The sequence below is a fragment of the Cavia porcellus genome, unplaced genomic scaffold (assembly GCF_034190915.1).
Source record: "Cavia porcellus strain 051 isolate PalLab524CR breed Dunkin Hartley unplaced genomic scaffold, mCavPor4.1 scaffold_16, whole genome shotgun sequence".
In the NCBI taxonomy this organism is placed as follows: domain Eukaryota; kingdom Metazoa; phylum Chordata; class Mammalia; order Rodentia; family Caviidae; genus Cavia; species Cavia porcellus.
In genome coordinates, this window is record NW_026947499.1 from 47,675,343 (window position 1) to 47,694,330 (window position 18,988).

Sequence of the window (18,988 nt, forward strand, 5' to 3'; positions counted from 1 at the left end):
CTCCTGTTCTGGTATAATAGCCATGTTTCAGACCTTTTTAAAAAAAACTACTTCAAAGACAAAGCCTCCTAGACAGAACCTAAAGTAGGTTTTTCTCCCTTCAGAGTGACTAAATGACTGGACTTTATGAGGACTGTAATATGCACATTAAGAGGCTTGGAAATACCCATGGGGCAATAGGGAAATTTTCCAACAATTTTTTTTCTGCATAGGTAGGAAGCAAACAAAGGTATTCACACAAACTAGGCAAGTACTCCCCATTTAACTGTATCCTCAGCCCTTAACATAATAATACTGTAGTCATTCATAGAATGCTAGAAAAGCATTCTGAGAAATAATTCTCTGGAAATTTCTATTATCCAAATCTCAGTATGGGAGAGATAAAAGAGAATAATGTTTGCACAAGCTTCATCAGTTAAGGGTGCTACAATCACTATTTCTAACTGTAGAAAAAAATATATGCAGTTCTTTCAAACATATACTTAAAGCTACAAAATGGATTTTGAGTGTAAGTTAAAGCAGAAAATATGCAAGCTCTCTCCCTATGCCTTACTGAGTTACATTAGGGAGAAGGTATAAAGGTGAAATGCTCCCTTAAAATACCTTTCCCCAGATTTCCTTATCTCTAGCATCATGGCTATCTGCTTCCCAGTCTCCAGTCTGTTTTCCTAATATGTAAAGTGCTATCTCACACCATCCTGATATTAGCTTCCTTCCTTTACTATCTTAGTTACTTTTCTATCATTACTCAGACAGAATACATGACACCCAAATTTAAAGGGATAAAGGTTTTATAGTGCACAGTTTGTAGAAGTTTAATCCATAATCTACTGGCTCCAAGGCAGCGTGGCACATGGCAGAGGGGCCACAATTCATGGCAATGAAAGACAGCAAAAGCAGTGAGAGCAAAAAGGGAAGGACAAGCCCTCCTTTTCTCCCTTATACTGTATACAAGCTACCTGGCCTAGGGCATGTGTAGCACTTATACCCTTAATCCCAGCACTGTACCATAAATCAACAGCAAACTCTAGATTAAACTATTTCTGGAAAGACCCACTCGCATGGCTGTACAAGGCTTTGGGTGGGAGGGGACATATAGACACAAACCATAACACTCACCTACTCCTTTGAAATTCAAATGAAATTGGCAAAGTCCACACCATCTGTTATGAAGAAGCTCAGGACTGATTCCCATCTCTGAAGATCTTTGAAGCTGTTGGGAAAAAGTAGTTATAGTTGCTGGATTGCTTCCAGCTCAGACTCCCACAATTAAGAAGAGACTCCTGAGTCTGGATCAACTCACTCTCCACCTATTTTTGCACTGGTCCACAGCCCTTGACCAAGCCTTCCTGAGGTGCAGACACTTTTACTAAAAGTTTGAAACTATAGAAAAGGTTTGACACCAAGGCACAGTCAAAAGCCTATCAGTGAAGCACGTTATACCTAAAATTTCCATCAATCTATCTGCCTGACAACAGAATTTTTCATGAACCATTTTGCTTAATCCTATCTTTTCTCTTCTTCTTCCTCATAGGCTTGGTTTTAGTCAGTGAGTTATTCATGCTCCATGCAAGCCATAACTTCCAAGTCACTTCTATTCTTTTCTGTAGACCCCCTATCACAATCTCTTTGTTTCACTGCTCCCTTCCCCATCATGCCTTACCACCTGCCCATTCTCCAAGCCCAAGAAGTCTATGCGAGCCTGTTTTCCTGAACAATAGTAGTTTTCATTCTAAAAAAAAGTTTTGCTTCCAAATTTAAATTAATTAATTTTTACCATGCTTCAGTCAAATGATACGAGTTCCTTTTCCTCCTAAATTCAAGCAGTAGGTGGTACCTAATCTCAACCAGGCAATAATATACTTGGCACACAGGGGTGAACATGATAGAGTTCCTAATTTTAATGAGATCCCAAGAAGGGGTTCAAAACATGATTGTTTGGAAACATATAGTAAATTTTCTGTGTGAATGAATGAACAAAGGACGTTATTTTCACATCTAGGACTTGGAACTCAGTTTTATGGATCCTAATTATTCTTTTTTTTTTCCTTCTTAGGATACCCACTTAGGTCTTTTCCTTCCCACAATAGCGGACCAAAGCAAGTGCCCTGAAGCAGTGCCCCTGACCAATTCCCATCAGAACTGCCTCATGACAGTTACCAGCACCCTCCATTTCATCTGAAAAGCATACTGATTGCTGCCCACAGAAGGTGGAAAGCTTATGGCTAAGAAACAACTCAAATTCTTCTGCAAGAGTAGCCAGCCAACTACCAGTTCCAAGTATATCAGAGAAGCAGGCTTCCACTGTATTTTTCCAAATAAAAAGTTTTTCCTCCAAGTGATCTCTAATTCAAGCTGTTGGGGGGAAAAAGAGTAATTCTGTTTTCTTCTTATCACAGGCATGTGGCTGGATGCTTACAAACAACTTTGTCTGAACTATAGAAAATTCATCTCCTCTTCTTGCATAGGATGATCATAATTATCTTTTTCAGAAAGAAAATTTAAGCAGTTATCAGTTACATTGACTACCAACTCCTAAGTTAACAAAGTCCCTAAATATTCAATGGCTTAAAACAATAAGCTTGTGGGCTGGGGATTTAGCTTAGTGGCATAAGCGCCTACCTTGCAAGCTGTCGTGAGTTCGGTACCAATTTAAAAAAAAAAAATACAGTAAGCTTATATGATTGCTTATGGCCCTATGGGTGAGCAAAGAAATTCTGAAGCTGAGGTCATTTCATCTGGTGATTGCAGTCAGCTGACAAGTTTAGCTGGTTTGGGCTGGTTCAGGACAATCTTTGATGCCTTGTGATTCGTTGGTGGTTGGCTGGACCAAATCCTTGCTGAAATGTGATTGGTAGGTTATTGCCTGGAGCAAAGCCTTACCTATATTATGATTGGTAAACTGTTGTCTGGTGACTCAATAAACCCTATGAATTTCTACATCCATCAAGCTAGCTCATGCTTGCTGGCAGTATTCAAAGAAAGCACAAGCCACAAGGCCTGTTGGGATCTAGTTTCATGTTGGCACTTGTACCATATTCTAATGTCCTCAGGAACTGACAAAGAGTTATGGACTGAACTAGATCACTCACTCTAGAGTCACATGTTGAAGTTCTTAAGACCCAACATGGAGGTAGCACAGAGAGGACCTTTAAACAGGCGATTAAGATTAAATAAAATCATAAGGATGAGGTTTAACCCAAGAGACTTACCTTCCCTCTGAGAAGAGATAACAAGAAGCTATATAAACAGAAAAATCCAGAAGGCAGCCATCTGAGGCCAAAGACAGAGGCCTTGGGAAAAACCAAACCTAACCACCCGTTGATCTTATACTTCTGGCTTCCAGAACCGTGAGGAAATGAATGTCAGCTGGATTAGCACCCCAGTCTGTGGTATTTTGTTATGATAGCCCTAAGAAACTCATAAACAAGATGAACTCAGATATGAAGGGTAGAGAAATACATTGCATCCATTTAATAAAGGAGCTATCCAGTAATACTGAAAACATTGTGGAAATAGAGATAAGAAGTGAAGCCTTTATTTTAATCAATGTACCACATCAAGTAGCATAACCCACTCATTTTGTACTGTAACTCAAATTGACTTGCAAATTCTGGTGTGGGCTGGTTCCAAAAGGTGTCTTGAAATGCAGGAGGAAAAAGTCCCTAGGTTTCCTTCTACACTGGACATGAAACCCATGAAAGATAGTTGCCACCACCCAGAAACAAAAAATCAGACTGTTTAGATGTATCAAAGACATGAAAACATACACATGTGCATGCACACACTCACACCCAAAGGAATGATACTCAAGAAAGTAAAAGCCTATTATGTGACTGAAAGACATCACTGCCCTAATTCCTGGCAATACTAGAGAGGAAAAAAGAACTATAAAACATCACATTTCTTAAAAAATTTTTTCAATGGTGACAAAAAGCTGATATCAACATAAGAATTGCAAGAGTCTTCAGTGACGGAGCGAGTTTTTACACATCCACAGATCTTACCTGTTGCTTGGGAATTTGTGTCAAAAACAGATGAGAAAAACCCCACCAAATGCATCATTGCTACCTGTGCGATGATCCTGATGTGCAAAAAGAATGGAAGGAGAGGGTGGAAGAGCAAAAGAAATATCTCCCTCTGCACTGTGGACTTGTACTAAACAAAAATCAAATTAGGACAGTGGAATAGGAAAAAAACACAAAACATTTCAAGCCTTCCATCACTCTAGAGTGGAGGAAAAAGAATGTATATGTTTAAGTCTTCCTCTAATATATTCTGGTCCAATGTGGTAGGTACAGTTGCCACCTTGAAAATCTGGAAGCAAAAAAGCAGGACTAAAAAATATCCCCAGCTCTGGAAGCAAAAGTAGAGAAAAAATAGAATGCTCCAGAAGCCAAACAAGCTGGCAGGTGGGTGGTAGAGCCAAGAAAATGTTACTACCACTCTGAAATCTGGCAACTGCTCCTGAAGCCCAGAGACTCTGGGATAATCTTGGAGCACTTAGATTCCAGCTCCTACTGAAGAGATATCTCGATCTTATATGCAAATCATGTGAAGGGGTGAATCAAATCAAACAAAAGCTGGTAAAATGCTCAGGTTGAGCTAAACTGCAGACCAGATTCAGTTTAGTGACCTGACATAAGCATAGGCTTCTTTATCCCATGGTCTGTTAAAAAGCCTTGCTTAGGACATTCCTGTTCTAGGTCTGTCTCAAAGGATCACAAGGCTTGGAATCAGCTGTGCTAGATGGCACAGGCAACACCGAGATTATAAGTGGATCCTTTAGAGGCCCTTCTCACCCTCAATCATACACATCCTCTACTTGGGAAACAGCAAACTCAAAGTGCAAATACCAAGTGGCTTGTGTAGCCACGATGTAAAACACTGTTCTTGAACAAGACTATCCAGAAGCAAATGGACATTTACTTCTTTTGAGATTTTATGCGATTAAGGGTGGCAATCTGCAGCCACAAATTCTTATTTGGCATACAGTTATCCAACAGGCTTGAAACACATGAATCTACGTCTCAAAACTGAATCAGCTATCATGACCCTTTTGTCAGAGTATGTGGGAAAAAGAGCAAACAGCAAAAGGAAGAAGCTACCAGAAGAGCCTATGGACAGACACCACTACCTTCAGAGTGTAAGCAAGGAAAACTGCCTTGACATCTGAAAACTTACTACATCCTCCCCATAACTGCCGAGCTTTCCCTGACTCCTTCACCAAAGCCCCAAATGCTCATATCTTTCCTGGCTCCTGGATGCAAATGTGACCCTTTCCCTTTATTTTAAAACAGTGGAATAGCTCCAGGCTTAGTCACCAGCCACTGGGATCCCCAGAAGGTTTGCTGAGCCAGAAAGAAGGTGACACGAAGATGACAAGTTCCTTCCGAGGATGCCTCATGCTCATAACTCATTCACACACTTTCCTCTGGGCAAGGCAACAATAATTTGAAAGAATGTAATGTTGGCCTTCCTGGAATTACAAAAATAAGAGGGCATCAAGATTTGAGGACTGCTTGCTCCCTGCTCTGTGGTGCCACAGCAGCTGGAAGATAGCCAGGAACCAAATCTGTTCCACAGTCTCTTGGACAGAAATGGAGATTAGCAGGTGTTAAAGACAGATTAGCAGCTAAATGAGTTCCTCCTGCCTGGCAATATCAGCATTAGAAGAGGAAGGGTTTTAGGGAGGAGTTAGACAGCTGCTGGGAGCCTTTTCAGACAAGAAGAAATTTGCCTGGATTTACCAGAGTTTAGGAAACTCAGGAAACCTAAGTGTAAGTGTAACCCACACATGAGCTCCTTCCAGGTAAGTGCTCAGAACCTTGTCCTGAGACACAGTGGTATCAGAGTAGGTTTGATTCTGTGTTCATGATACCTCCTAGAGATGAAAAGGCAGAAGTTAATACTTTTCCTCTTCTTGTTTCAGGTTCAGAGTGTAATTCCAAGACTCTGGGGTTTGTAGGTAGCTATGTTCTCCACCCTGAGGTTTGACCCTTTACCTGGAGGGAACAGGCACTGGTGAAACACCACCATCTTGGTCCACTTATTGCAGTTTTGGAGGCTGGGAGGTCCACGGCACAAACAAATGCTGGGCCTAGTAAAGACTGTCTTCCTGGTTTGTGTTGAAAGGGTTTTGCCCTAGATAGGACACTACAGCAGTGAGAGGTGGGACCAAGAGACGTTTATCTTGAGGTCATTTTCTCCACCCCTAGGCAATTTACCTGTGGTGCAAAATGAATTCCAATGGGCTGCCTGGGCATCAGCAATGCCCCTTTAGGCACCACCCTAGACCACACCACGTGTCTGGCAGAGAAAGCCAGACCCAGGTGGTCATGGAGTTTCTCTCCACATCCTTAAAATAAAGGTCACTTTACTTTATATTCTGTCTTCTAACTGCACCAAAAATCCTATCAGTATTTTAGTGAGCAGCTTTCTTCTTGCTGTGTCCCCACATGGCTGAGAAAAACTCACTCATTCTCTCACCCACTCTTGCAAAGGCATCATTCACTTATCTACGTGAGGTCCATGTATTACAGTCTTGGTCTGCTTGGTGGCATAATTGGGATGGGTACAATCTCTAAGAGATGAAGGTGTGCTTTGGAGATTGCCTGACCCTAGCCTATTCCTCTCTCTTTCCTGGTTAACAAGGCAAATGATCTTGTTATGCCAAGTACTCCTGCCGTGATGTGCTGTCTTGCCACAAGCCCAAAGCAACAGAGCCAAATGATTGTGGACTGGAACTTCTAAAATTATGAGCCCAAATGAACCTTTTCTCTTTATAAATTATCTCACTTATTTAATTAAAGTGATATATAGGTGATTAGTACAAGGTTCCACCTTTATGAACTAATTACTTCTGAAAGTTTCCATCTCTGTATATCATTACACTTGGGATTAGATTTCAAGATGTGAACTGAGAAAAGGGAGATACAAATATTCAGTTCATTAAAAACACCAAGTACACTGTCATAGTCAACTAGGGTTTTTAGAGATCAAGGAAATAAAGCAACTTTTATTAAGTGCTTATTACACACCATGTGTTGTGTTAGACCCTTTCATCATTTTATTTTTAAGCTAAAAGAACTGATCCACACTGGAAGATTTGGCATGAGAGATATTAAAGATGAATTGAGTTCCTTATTCTGTTCCTTCCCATGTTTTTTTTTAAATTTCCTTCTTAATGTTATTTCAAATTTGTTTGGGCTCAAATTATATTACACCCTTGTCATCTCCATTAGCTAAAATGTATTTATGGCTGATTATGCATGCAGAAAATAAATTAAATATCTGAATAACATTACCAGTAATTGGTGAAATTGCCTTATGTTTTCATATCCCTATAACAAAAAAGGCATCAACAAATGGCTGGAAAACAAAGGGATTATCCATTATAATTGTCCATATTACCATAGAGATAGGGAAGGCACAATTATGGGCAATTTCAGCATCTAAAATTCAAGTATGATGAAAATTATATTGAAGTTAGCAATAACAAAAAAATTACTTTTGCTGTTACTCCAAATGAACTGATAGTCAAGATAAAAGAAAAACAACTGTTCCTCTGAAAACTCATCCACAGACTTAGAAATTGACAGTGAATTACTTAAGTTTGTACAAAATGTAATCTAGAACCAAGTGCTCCTTTTGATTTGCTTGGTTGATTCTCCATGATAGGGTTTCCTTTCAGAGACTGCAAATTTATTGGTGAAACATTTATGCTAATTTAGAGAAACATTCTAGTGTGTTTTTGTCATATCTCTAGCATAGCCGTTGATACTCGTTTGTTTCAGGCTATGTACTGGATCAGACTGACATAATCATTAGCTAGGCTGCTAATTTGTGTTTTTTGATGATGATGTAAAGTTATGATCTTTAATAACCATAATAGCCACCATGGTGTGGATGCAGTCCAACTGGGATGGATACCAGCTGTTGCATTAGAGCAAGCTGCTGGGACCTTTTTTGTATAAGACCAAAGGTCCTAGGAGTAAAAATACACAGAAATACTGCTATTTACCAGCCAATATGGGAGGCTTTCACTATTTTAGCAATGGTGCAACTGTATCATGTGTCTCAGCTCAGCAGCTCAGTGTCTTGACACACATGCATACACACACACACACACACACAGAGAGAGAGAGAGAGAGAGAGAGAGAGAGAGAGAGAGAGAGAGAGAGAGAAACCAGTCTGGCCGCTTATTTTTACCTCTGTTATCCAGGTGGCTTTGCTCAACATCTTACCAGATGGAGACTCTAGGAAAGTGCACCCCTGCAAGGCTCTGGCAGGTCACATGACAGCCCAAGAGGAGGCTGTTTCTACAAAGAACAACCACTACACTCTTCAAGCTGATACCTTGAAAATCACAATCCTGTAACAGACATAGCTGCAGGAGCCCAAGCACAGACACCATTATTTTGATTCTTAAAGGCAAAGATACATGAAACACGAAACAGAGAGGAGAACTCTCAATCCATGCAACAGAATCTACAGAAGAAAGAGAAAAGGGGGACAGGCTTTATGAATCAAGAGAAAGAGCACCCTTTTCATTGATTTTTGTCAGAGTGAGCACTATAAAGTATGGTTCCAATGACGTCTTGCCATCCCTCAAAATCCTTCAATGGCTCCCAAAATAACCAAGCCTCCAATATGGTAAACAAGGAATTTATTAATGGGATTTTGCGTTTCTACTTGCTGCTAGCCTCCTATATAGAAATAAGAGTAAACTCTCTGCAGTATGGAAACATTATTGTATTCCATCCCCCTGACTTCCATCCCTTCACTGGGCAACCTGTTACAATTCACAGAGTAAGTCATGCTTGAAAATGTCCTGGTTATCCTCAAGCAAGTATCCTACGTAACAGGGCTTGGTTGTATATTAGAACAAAATCATCTTTGTTGAACTGATAATTGAATATAACTGAGCAATTGCAAAGAACCAAAAATTTCAGCCAGATTCCCACAAATCCTTATTTGGGGAAAATTAACATATGCATGGTATATTATAAGATTATAGAATTTTAAAAATAGGTGTTAAAATAATAAAAATCCTGACAATACCAAAGACTGATGAACTTGGAGTATGTCCAGAATTTTCAAGCACTACCGGTAGGAATGGAATGGAAAATGGTACAGCCTCATAGGAATCGACTTCACAACTTCCTGCCATGTGACCAGCTATTCTAGTTGGTAGTATTTGCTTGCCTAAGACAAAGAGACTGTAAGTCTACATAGGCCTTGTACACAGATGTTCAAGAAAGTCTTATGTGTAGTAGCTAGCAAAGGATAGAATCCAGACATTTCCAGTGAAATAAATGGTGAATGAATAAATAAATCATGGTACAGCTACATTCATACAATAGAACACACGTTATCAATAAAAATAAATGAACTATAGCTACACATGACAATAAGGATGCAACTCAAAGTAATGATGCTAAGTGAAAGTAACTAGTTTGTACCCCTCAGAAGGGGTACAAACTGTGATTCCATCCACAGAGAATTCTAGAAAATATATACTAACCTGTAGTGATCAAAGCATACCGTATCTTTCCAGGAATGGAAGAGTGGCAAGGAGAGATTATAAATGAGCACAGGAAACTTTTGGAGGTACTGGAGATATTCTCTGTTTTCACTGTCATGAGTGTTTCAAAATTGTAGAGGTAAGTAAAGATTCATCACATTCTATGCTTTTTAAGTATATGCGGTATATTGCATTTCAATTACACCTCAAAGAAGCTGTGAAAATTAAAAACTGAGCAAGTTATGTTTTATGAGAAAACAGCCTTTGTGGTTTGGGGAAATTAGAAAAAAGTTATTAAGAAGGCAAAATGAGAATACGCTGATTTGGAAGTATGCAAGGTGTGATCAAAACACATAGTGAATGTTTAGAGTAAAAATATTGCAGTAAAAGACATGTTACCATTAAACCCCCACAAAGAACTCTCCCTACACTTTATTGCCACCATTTTTACCTCTTTCTGAAGCAGTTAATGGAAGTTTTGTTTCACAGACATCTTAAGGATGTGAGCAAACATATAGTGATAGCTGCTGCAGAGTGTCACCCTCTGGAAAGGTAGGTTTGTGAAAACGTTAGTGTCCCCATTTACCTTATTCACCAGATCTGGCCCTGTGATTATTCCAGCTGTTTCCCAAAGTCAAATGACCATGAAAGGTAAACATTTTATATTGAGTCAGGACATGGAGTCATCACGACAAGAGGGCAACCAAAGACTTTCCCAAAAGAAGACTTCTAGAACTGTTCCAGAAAGTGGCAAGAATGATGGATGAGCGCATTCAAATGAGGGAGAGTTTTTTGGGGGAACTTCATGGCAAAGTGTTCTTTAAATGTAAATAGTCACTGTAGTTTCTTTAATCATACCTCATAAGTCAGAGACTAAAAATGATGACCCTTTACAAGGCAAAACTTTTTAAATGTTTAAAAGTCAAGGTTGTCCATTATTGAAACTGGTCTCAGTGATAAAGAGCTCCCAGTCCAGGAAGTATTAATTTAATGATCACTAAACCCCTTGCTATGGCTGGGCAATTATCTTCTGTCACTCCTAAGATTCTGATATTTACTTGTTTGCTGAGGGGTGGGGGTCTATTTGCAGGTAGCAAACTCCCTGCGATGGATGCATATGAAAACAACCATTAGGATTTTCCTCAAGAATGAAAGAAATAAATATAACTCAAAGGAATGGAACTTCAAAGAAATGGAGTTAAAAGAAACTCAGTTCTTCAGATATAAGAATTACAAGAGAGTACAAAGAGAGTAGGGAGTGATTGGGGAATGCAGAGTGAGAGGATGGGGAAGTGGGCACTGAGGCTTAGGTCCTCAGTGTAAGTCAGAGCTGGAGGTGTGAGCAGAGTTTGGGGAACTAGGGTTTAGGAGTGTTTCTCCACAGATGCTGTTGGACTAGGTCTGGAGTAATCTTCTAAAAGAATGAGACACACCTCTGTGTTCAAAAACTTCTTGTAGCTTCCTGTGACATTTAGAATACCACTAGAATTCTTTCCAAGGTAACACAGATATCTCTAAGTGAAAACAGCAAGATGCAGAAAACTGTACACCAAAAATGAATAGGGCTAAAGGCAAAGACAATGTGAACTCTCTTAGACATCTGTCTGTTCTTCATGAGCATTTCACACAAGGGCATCGCGCTCAACCATGACATGGAATCATGGCACCTCTTGAGTCATTCTTGGCTTTTGCCCAAACCCCACTTAGGCATATGGTACTGCTCTAAGGGGGAGATGGAGATAATTTCTGAGGCAAAGAGGATCCAAGGAGTAGCAGTTGTGATCCCCAGCAGCCTCCTAGGTGGAACAATTAAAGGATTAAGGAAGTAATAGTGAGAAGATGCCAAAGGGATTAAAACTGACCTGGGTAAAGGAAGAAAGAGGTCATTTTCCTCACTTCTGAAAACCAAAGTGAGTAAAAGTTCAGTCAGATCCTTTCTCTTATCCTGCTTTTCCTCCTTGGCCCATAAACAAAAGGCTGTCAGTCTATCTTGTGGGAAGGAAGTTGCCAACACCTTTGGCCCCTCCAGCCTCTCCAAGGAAAGGAGGAACAGTACAGTTGCTAGAGAGCCAGACTCACTGGATCTGGTTTACTAAAGGGCAGAGGTAGGATGTCCCTGTTGTACTGTTCCCATTGACCATAGCTACTCTGAAAGCCTTCCTGGTTTCCTTTCCCTCTATCCCCAACAAACACCAGCCTCATCCCCAGAGCTGCATGGTGTCTCAAATCAGACCTTACATATAGTTAATAATATCCAATTCAAAGGAGAAGTAAGAAGATGAAATCTATTTCTGCTCAGCATTTCTGACATCCATGTGTACGATTTTCCCATTCCAACCACCAATTATCCAGCTTCCCACACACCAACAGTGATTCAATCAAATTTCAAACCTGACTACGTAGAATGAGCATCAGACCCACAGGTCAAAGGTTCATCCCACGTGACCACTGCTGCTTCAGATGCCATTCTTCAGCTTTGGGATGCCTGTACTTCTGACTGACCCAGCAAAAAACCAGGGGTTGTCATGACCCCCTGTTCTTGTTCATTAACTTGCTAGAGTGGCTCATAGCAGTCATGGAAAACAGTTTAGTGATGCCATGCTACTGCAAAGGACTCAGATGAAGAGGTAGGTTGAAGTCTAGAAGGATACTAAGCATAGGTGCCTTTACCATCCTGGAGTAGCGGGGGACATCACCCTCCTAACACATAGATGTGTTTACCAACTCAGCAGCCCTCCAAGCCTCTCTGACTAGGGTTTTGTGGAAGTTTCATTGCAGTTGGCATGACGGATTAAAGCACTGACCACTGATGATCAATTCAGTCTGCATTCTCCTGATCTAACCCCCCAATCATACACAGCAAAAGACAAGAAGTAGAGCTGAAAATCTCAAACTTCTAATCACATAGTTATTTATTCTGGGAACCAGCCCCATTTTGACACTATTGAAGGGCCCATAAGGTTCCCTTCACTCGCACAAACTCAGGAATGATTGAAAAGGGCTTATCATGAGTGGCAAAACATGCTCCTTGCATTCCTATCTCAGGAAATTATAAGGGTTTCAGGAGCTTTTCACTAGTGACCAGAGACAAAGGACCAGACACATATTTCTTATTATATCAGTATTACAGAGGGTCTCCTCATCGTTGGACCTAGCTGTATTCTTAGTCATGCTGTAACTGAGACCCTCCTTTGGGAGCTTTTAGAGGGCTGTGCACTCAATAAAAAGAAACCATTTGCTTTGTATGGGAGATCATCCATGGGAATCTTAGAAGAGAAATAACTAGCAGGAACTGCTCACCATGAATGCTTAAGTAATGACAAAGAACCAAAAGTGGTGACACAAAGGAAACAGCAAGTAGTCTAATAAATTCCACAGGCCCTCTTCTTTCTCTTGGCAACAACTTCAACCAAGACTTCAGGGTACACAGTGCTAGCCCCATTCCATACATGAGTAAGAAGAGATACCAAGAGTTAACTAATAACTAGTGGTGGGACCAGAGAGCTGTTAATCACTGAACTATTCTACCTCTTTAAATGAAAAATGTTTCTTTATTAGGCTGTTAACATTATGATCTTGAGAGAAAGACAGTACCAAGGAAGGTCAGCAGCTTCTGTAACCCAAAGACAAGTAGCCAGAGGCAGAGAAGGCTGCAGTGTAGTGGATGGAGCACAGGACTTAGCCCCAGGAGACCTGAGCTCAAGTTTCAGGCCTACTATGGAAGTCCACTCCTCTGTTTGCCAGACTCTGTATGCTGACAAGACTCAGACAAGATCATGCATATGGAAGTATATTACACATGCAAGCCCTGTCTGGAGAAACACACACTTTATATGATAGTGGTTTCTGGTTGTCACAGTTGAATTGATCCAGTGCTTCTGTCTAGGGTGATACTGTTCGTGAGGAGAACTAGACAATGTCCAGAGATGTTCTGGTTATCACAACTTTGGAGGGAGGTGTTACTGACTCCTAGTTAGTAGAGGTCAAGGATGCTGCTAAACATCCTGCCATGCACAGGACAACTTCCTGTAACAGAATTTCCCAGCCCCAAGTGTCAATAGTGCCAAGGCTGAAAAACATTGGTTTGAAATGAACTCATGCATTAGAACAATTCAGGAGCAGAGTTGGTACTCAATAAATATTTATTGAATATATAAATAAAGAAAGAATCAATTCTACAAGGTGGTTAACATGAGAGAGCAGTGTCAGAGTAAGTAGACAGTTTTTAAATAAGCCGGAAAGACCAGGGAAGTGCTACATCCCTGTTGCTCAAAATGTGGCCACAGATCAGCAGCAGCCTCATCATCATCTGTGCACCTGTTAGAAAAGCAGCATCCCAGATTGTCTCCCAGATCTCAGAATCAGAAACTGAATTCTACAGAGATTCTCAGGTGACTCATAAGCACTTTAAAGTTTGGAAAATGCCCTAACAGTGTCTATACTTGATGGCAATTTAACAACCAATGACAATGCTATGTTCTAGCTGATTAGTGCAGAAAGGTTTCATTAAGATTAGCCATGCTGACGTCTCCTTCATGGCTACAGAATCCAGCTTTAACCACAGGTACCATTTCTACCTGGAATATTTCCATTCAAACAACAGAGTCCATGCACTCCCGGGCATTAGTAGCTCTTCTCTCTCTTTCTTTACAAAATAGAATGCTGACTATAATGAAATATGGCATATTATCAATACCTCCTGTGCAGAAACTGCATGCAATGCCACAACTGAAAGATTCCCTGAGGAAAAAGGGAAAATTCTGCTACAGTTTTTATTTGGAGTTTGATTGCTTCATTGCCTTTTACCCTCCAGGTAAAGGGGCAGCCAAGAAAACTGCATTTTGTGTGATGATGTGAGCTTATACGTGTACCCTTGACTCTGAATGTGGCTTAAGTTGTATCCCTTTGCAAGAGGGAGGAAAAAGGTGCTCTGCCTTAGCCCCAAAACCGAACATTTTCTTCCAATCAGAGTTATCATATTTTTCCTTCAAAGAATAATAGGGTATCAGAGCTCAATGTCTATTGAGCAATGACTAAGTACCAAGGCACCATCCTATTTTACGAATTTAGGATTTGCATACCCAATTAGGCAAGAACTATCAATACTCCCTCATTTTATAGAGAAGGAAACTTAAGAGTTCAGAATCTAAGAAACTTTTCCAAGGTCAGGAAACTAGAAAGTCCCTGAAGCCAAGATTTAAATCCAGGAGTTCTGACCTCAGATTTAGTATTCTTAGCCTTTTCACTATGCATACTGCTTATACTTTGGTTTTTATGAGAATCAATATGTTAAAATTCTGCCCTGATGAAATACTCTCATACAGGGAGCTAGATTAACAGCTATAATATGTAATATCAGACACTTAGAGCAAAGATGTTGTATTTCTTCTGTCAGTCCCATCCTCCTTCCTTTTCTCACCTTAATCTAATTTGATTCAATGGTTTGGAACCAAGAAACATGTTAAAGCATGTCAGGTACCTTCCAGATGATCATTACAATGGTTGAAAGAATAAATAAACTATTTGACAGATGAATGAACAGGTACCACGTCTTGAGAAATGAAGGCACAAATATTCACAAGTTCTTAGTGAAAATGGCTGGGGTTGCATTGTTTTGTTTTGTTTTCCACCCAGAACATCTCCCAAGCCCTGTTCTTACTCAAGGAATTGCTCCTCTCCCAACTCTACTGTGGTTCCTGATAGAACTGTGATGGCTTTGCATTATGTTCAACATTCCAGACAAAACTGCTGAAGTGTGCCAAACCAAGGAGTTCCTTTCTTTAAGGATTCTGGAATCAGGAGAGAGAAAATCAGAACAATCTTTCCAGGTAGAAACAATTGCATAATGGGGAAAAAATGAGATGCAATGGGACCTGCATTTTCAACCTGAGAAAGGCAGCTTGTATGCATCAGGAGAGCTGCATAAAGCTTGATGCTAATATGCAGCAAGAGCCAAAGATGAGAGAGCGAGAGAAATTGCTTCTGACAACGTTCAAGTCTCTGTTTCCAGACACTTAACCTCTCTGAGCCTTTATAAAATGTGAAGGCAGGGGAGAGAAATAATTGCATCTTAGAAGGCTGTGTGCCCATCACTGTTGAAGAGAGAAAGGGCTTCAGCCAGCCAACAATGGCCAAGCAACACTGAGAGTGGACTGTCCTTCTTTTATTCACATCTGGACCTGAGCAGGAAAGAGCAATACCAGATGAAGAAATCTAGTTTGTTCTGTGCTTGACTTCTAAACAGCTTCTGTGACCTGGCCATGGGTGTTATGACCTTTCAGCTGATAAACAGGTAAGTCTCTATCATCTCACACGTTTCCCTCTTGTTTTAAACAAAATGGCATGCTAAATTTTCACAAATGTCTTCCATAGTTTTGGGTACCATAAGGGGTGTCATGAACCATTTCTCAGGCCCTTCTTGCTAGATAGTCTTCTCATGCACACTCTCTTCTCATAGAGCTAACAGATCTGGCTTAGCCAAGGTGGTTTTCCTTGATCATACAGACTACACAGCTCTTCACTGAGGAAGCACAGTTGCATTGGTGAGTTAAAACAAAAGGATGGCCAGATGGAAACAGCCCTTCAAATTTCCTTTACTTATGTTTTTAGATCTTGCTCTGAGGTACGCCTCTACCATTGCCTTTTTATCTGCTGTGCTCTATAAATCAGGATTTTTGCATATACTGTATGATACATTCTGACACTCTCCATTTTATTTTCTTAAAAGAAAGCAAGTGTGCCCCCGCCCAAATTAATGTTAATATCTCCTAATGGATTCCAAGCTGGCATGCCCACAAAGCTCCTTCCAACTGGGATTTGCATTAAATGAGTTCCCTGTGTCCAGAGTCACAAAACTGCTTCTGACAGATGAGAAGGGACATGTTTTATTTCAGCTCTACATAGTTGGCCAACTTAAAGTTAAAAAAATGAAAACAAAGAACTTCTCCAAAAACTTTCAATGATAACGTGTACATGTTATGACTTTTGCCTCCTTGTGCAGAAAGAGATCAGGGGATTAATACAAGGCTGGGTAACACAGGGTCTCTAGTCTCACAAAGCTGTGATGTCTGAGCTTGCTCCCTCCATTGAGTACCATTCTAAAAATATAACTTTCAGATCATGAATCAATTCAAAACCCTCACAGGCTCACCCCTGGTCTCCAAGTCCTTCCACACGTCAAGCGATCCACCCAGACTCCGTTTGCACCACAGGTTCTGCAAGTACAACCAGCACTCCTTTTGATAAATGCCCTTTGCCAAGATGCAGGTCAGTGTAATTTCCCAAAAGGTTAGGAGTGACTGCTCAGAGAGGACTCGCTTATTATTTTAAATGCCACCTAACCCATTCTCCAAGGTTTACGGAGTTATTTACAATTTGATTCCATCACACCCGCCTGTTTGTCTGACCTGCCTCCCACCTCCTCTCATCACTATCACTAAAAGCCTTGAAACAGGATTCAATGGTCAAGAGTCCTGCCCTTCTGAGCCAGGGCGGTGTCTCACTGAAGAGAAGGAAGTCACCCTAATGGGCAATTTTTCCTCTAAGTCATGCTTTAAAGTCATCGATAAAATCCACCTATTTCGAGGCATGCAGGATTGATTGTATCCATGTGGCTGCAAATGTTTAGTCCATTTTCAATTTGTTCAGCCAGATTAAAACCCCAATACTAATGCGTTACACTAACAAGCTAGCAAGCTTCAAAAAGTCCTCATTTCTCCCCTCTATGCTGTTGTTGTGTTGATTTGAGTGGATAATTTTAGCTAAGTGTACTTTTAAGGAACAAATATTCATAGTATAAACCTGTTTGAATAATAATAAAAAGGGTAATAGTAGTAACATAAAGATGATCCATTTAATGTCTACTGTGTGCCAACAATGATGCATGGAATTCAGCCACTTATTACATATAACTATATATACATATATGCATATAGAGTTTTTAACATGATTTATATAGAGCTTTTATATGTGTATGTATGTGCTTAACTCATACCATCTCTATAGATTATATATAAGAGCATTATTCTTGATGAATAAGAAAGGTGATATTCCCCAGAAATAGGACTAAAGTCCAGAATTATGAAGAATACCCCCCCAAAATTAGATCACCTTAACATAAAAGACCCAATCAAGAAATGAGCAAGCGAAATGAACAGACATTTCTCAGAAGAGAGGTACAAATGGCTAAGACACATATGAAAAAATGTTCAACATCTCCAGCCATTATAGAAATGCAAATTCAAGCAACTCTGAGATTTCATCTTATACAGGAAAGAATGATGATCATCAGGAAATCAAAGAACAACAAATGCTGATGTGGCTGTGGTAAAAAGGAGCCTTCTGCATTGCTGGTGGGAATGTAAACTAGTACAACTATTATGGAAATGATTATGGAGATTTCTCAAAGAGCTAAAATTAGAAATTCCATATGACCCAGCTATTCTCCTTCTAGGTACCTTGCCCAAAGATCTAGAAGCATCATATTATGCTAATGCTTGCATACCAATTTTTAGAGCACCACCATTCATAATATCTAACTCCTGAAAGCAGCCTGTAGGCCCAACCACAGACAATGGATAAAGGTGGTATTTATACATAATACAATACAATTCAGCTGTACAAAGGATAAATTTCAGGCTATTGGAGGAAAATAGATACACCTGTAAAATATGGTAGTGAGTCAAATAAATCAGACACATAGGCTTAAATACTGTATGGTATGTCTCATTTAAGTGAGGCAAATTAGCCCAAGAGCAAAATTAAGACTAGGTAGAGGGAAACAAAGGGATATATCTCTTACAAGTTGGAAGGGGCCCAGGAAATCAAGAGAAGGGGCAGTAAGAAGAATTAAGATATACCATGTACAGGAACCCAATAACCCTAATTAATGTAAGTATTATATGTCATAAGCATGAACTAATAATAAGAGTAACTACAATAGTAGTGACAATGAGGAAAAGGGATTAAGTCACCTTGGGAGTGAGGACTAGATTTCAAGATCACCTGCTTTTTCTACCCCAGACACTACTTCTTGGCCATAGTACACCAAGAACCGTCACCCTGCCGCAGGCATCCACACCTAATACAAGTCAAAGCACCCAAGTCATGGAACAGAATGGCTGAAAAGTTGCATTGTCAGACCTTCTGGCCTAGCATAAGAAATTCTGGAAGTAGAATAAACACTGCCTCCTTCTTCTCAAAGAACCCAGGAGTCCTTCGTGTCACAGCCCACCGTAGCTACGTATGTTGACAATGGGCTCAGAGTAACCGAGTTTGAATTTTGATTCCCTCACATGTTAGCTGTGGCACCTTGGATGAGTCAATTCACTTCTATGAACCCCCATTTTCTTATCTTAAAAATCAGAGGGGAACCCAGTGATACCCGCCCCACAGTGTTATGGTAGAGAAAATAATAAAGTGTTGTGTGTTAAGTACTTGTGGCTGGAATTATGATAAACAAAT

General features: G+C 40.2%; 1 long non-coding RNA gene across 1 annotated transcript; it reads left to right on the forward strand.

The window, feature by feature from the left end:
• The first annotated feature begins 5,679 nt into the window (after positions 1-5,679).
• On the forward strand, positions 5,680-17,574 carry LOC134470733 (uncharacterized). Its single transcript, XR_010039866.1, has 3 exons — positions 5,680-5,812; positions 9,560-9,665; positions 15,161-17,574. It is a non-coding gene; the product is annotated as an uncharacterized LOC134470733 (long non-coding RNA).
• The last annotated feature ends 1,414 nt before the right edge of the window (positions 17,575-18,988 follow it).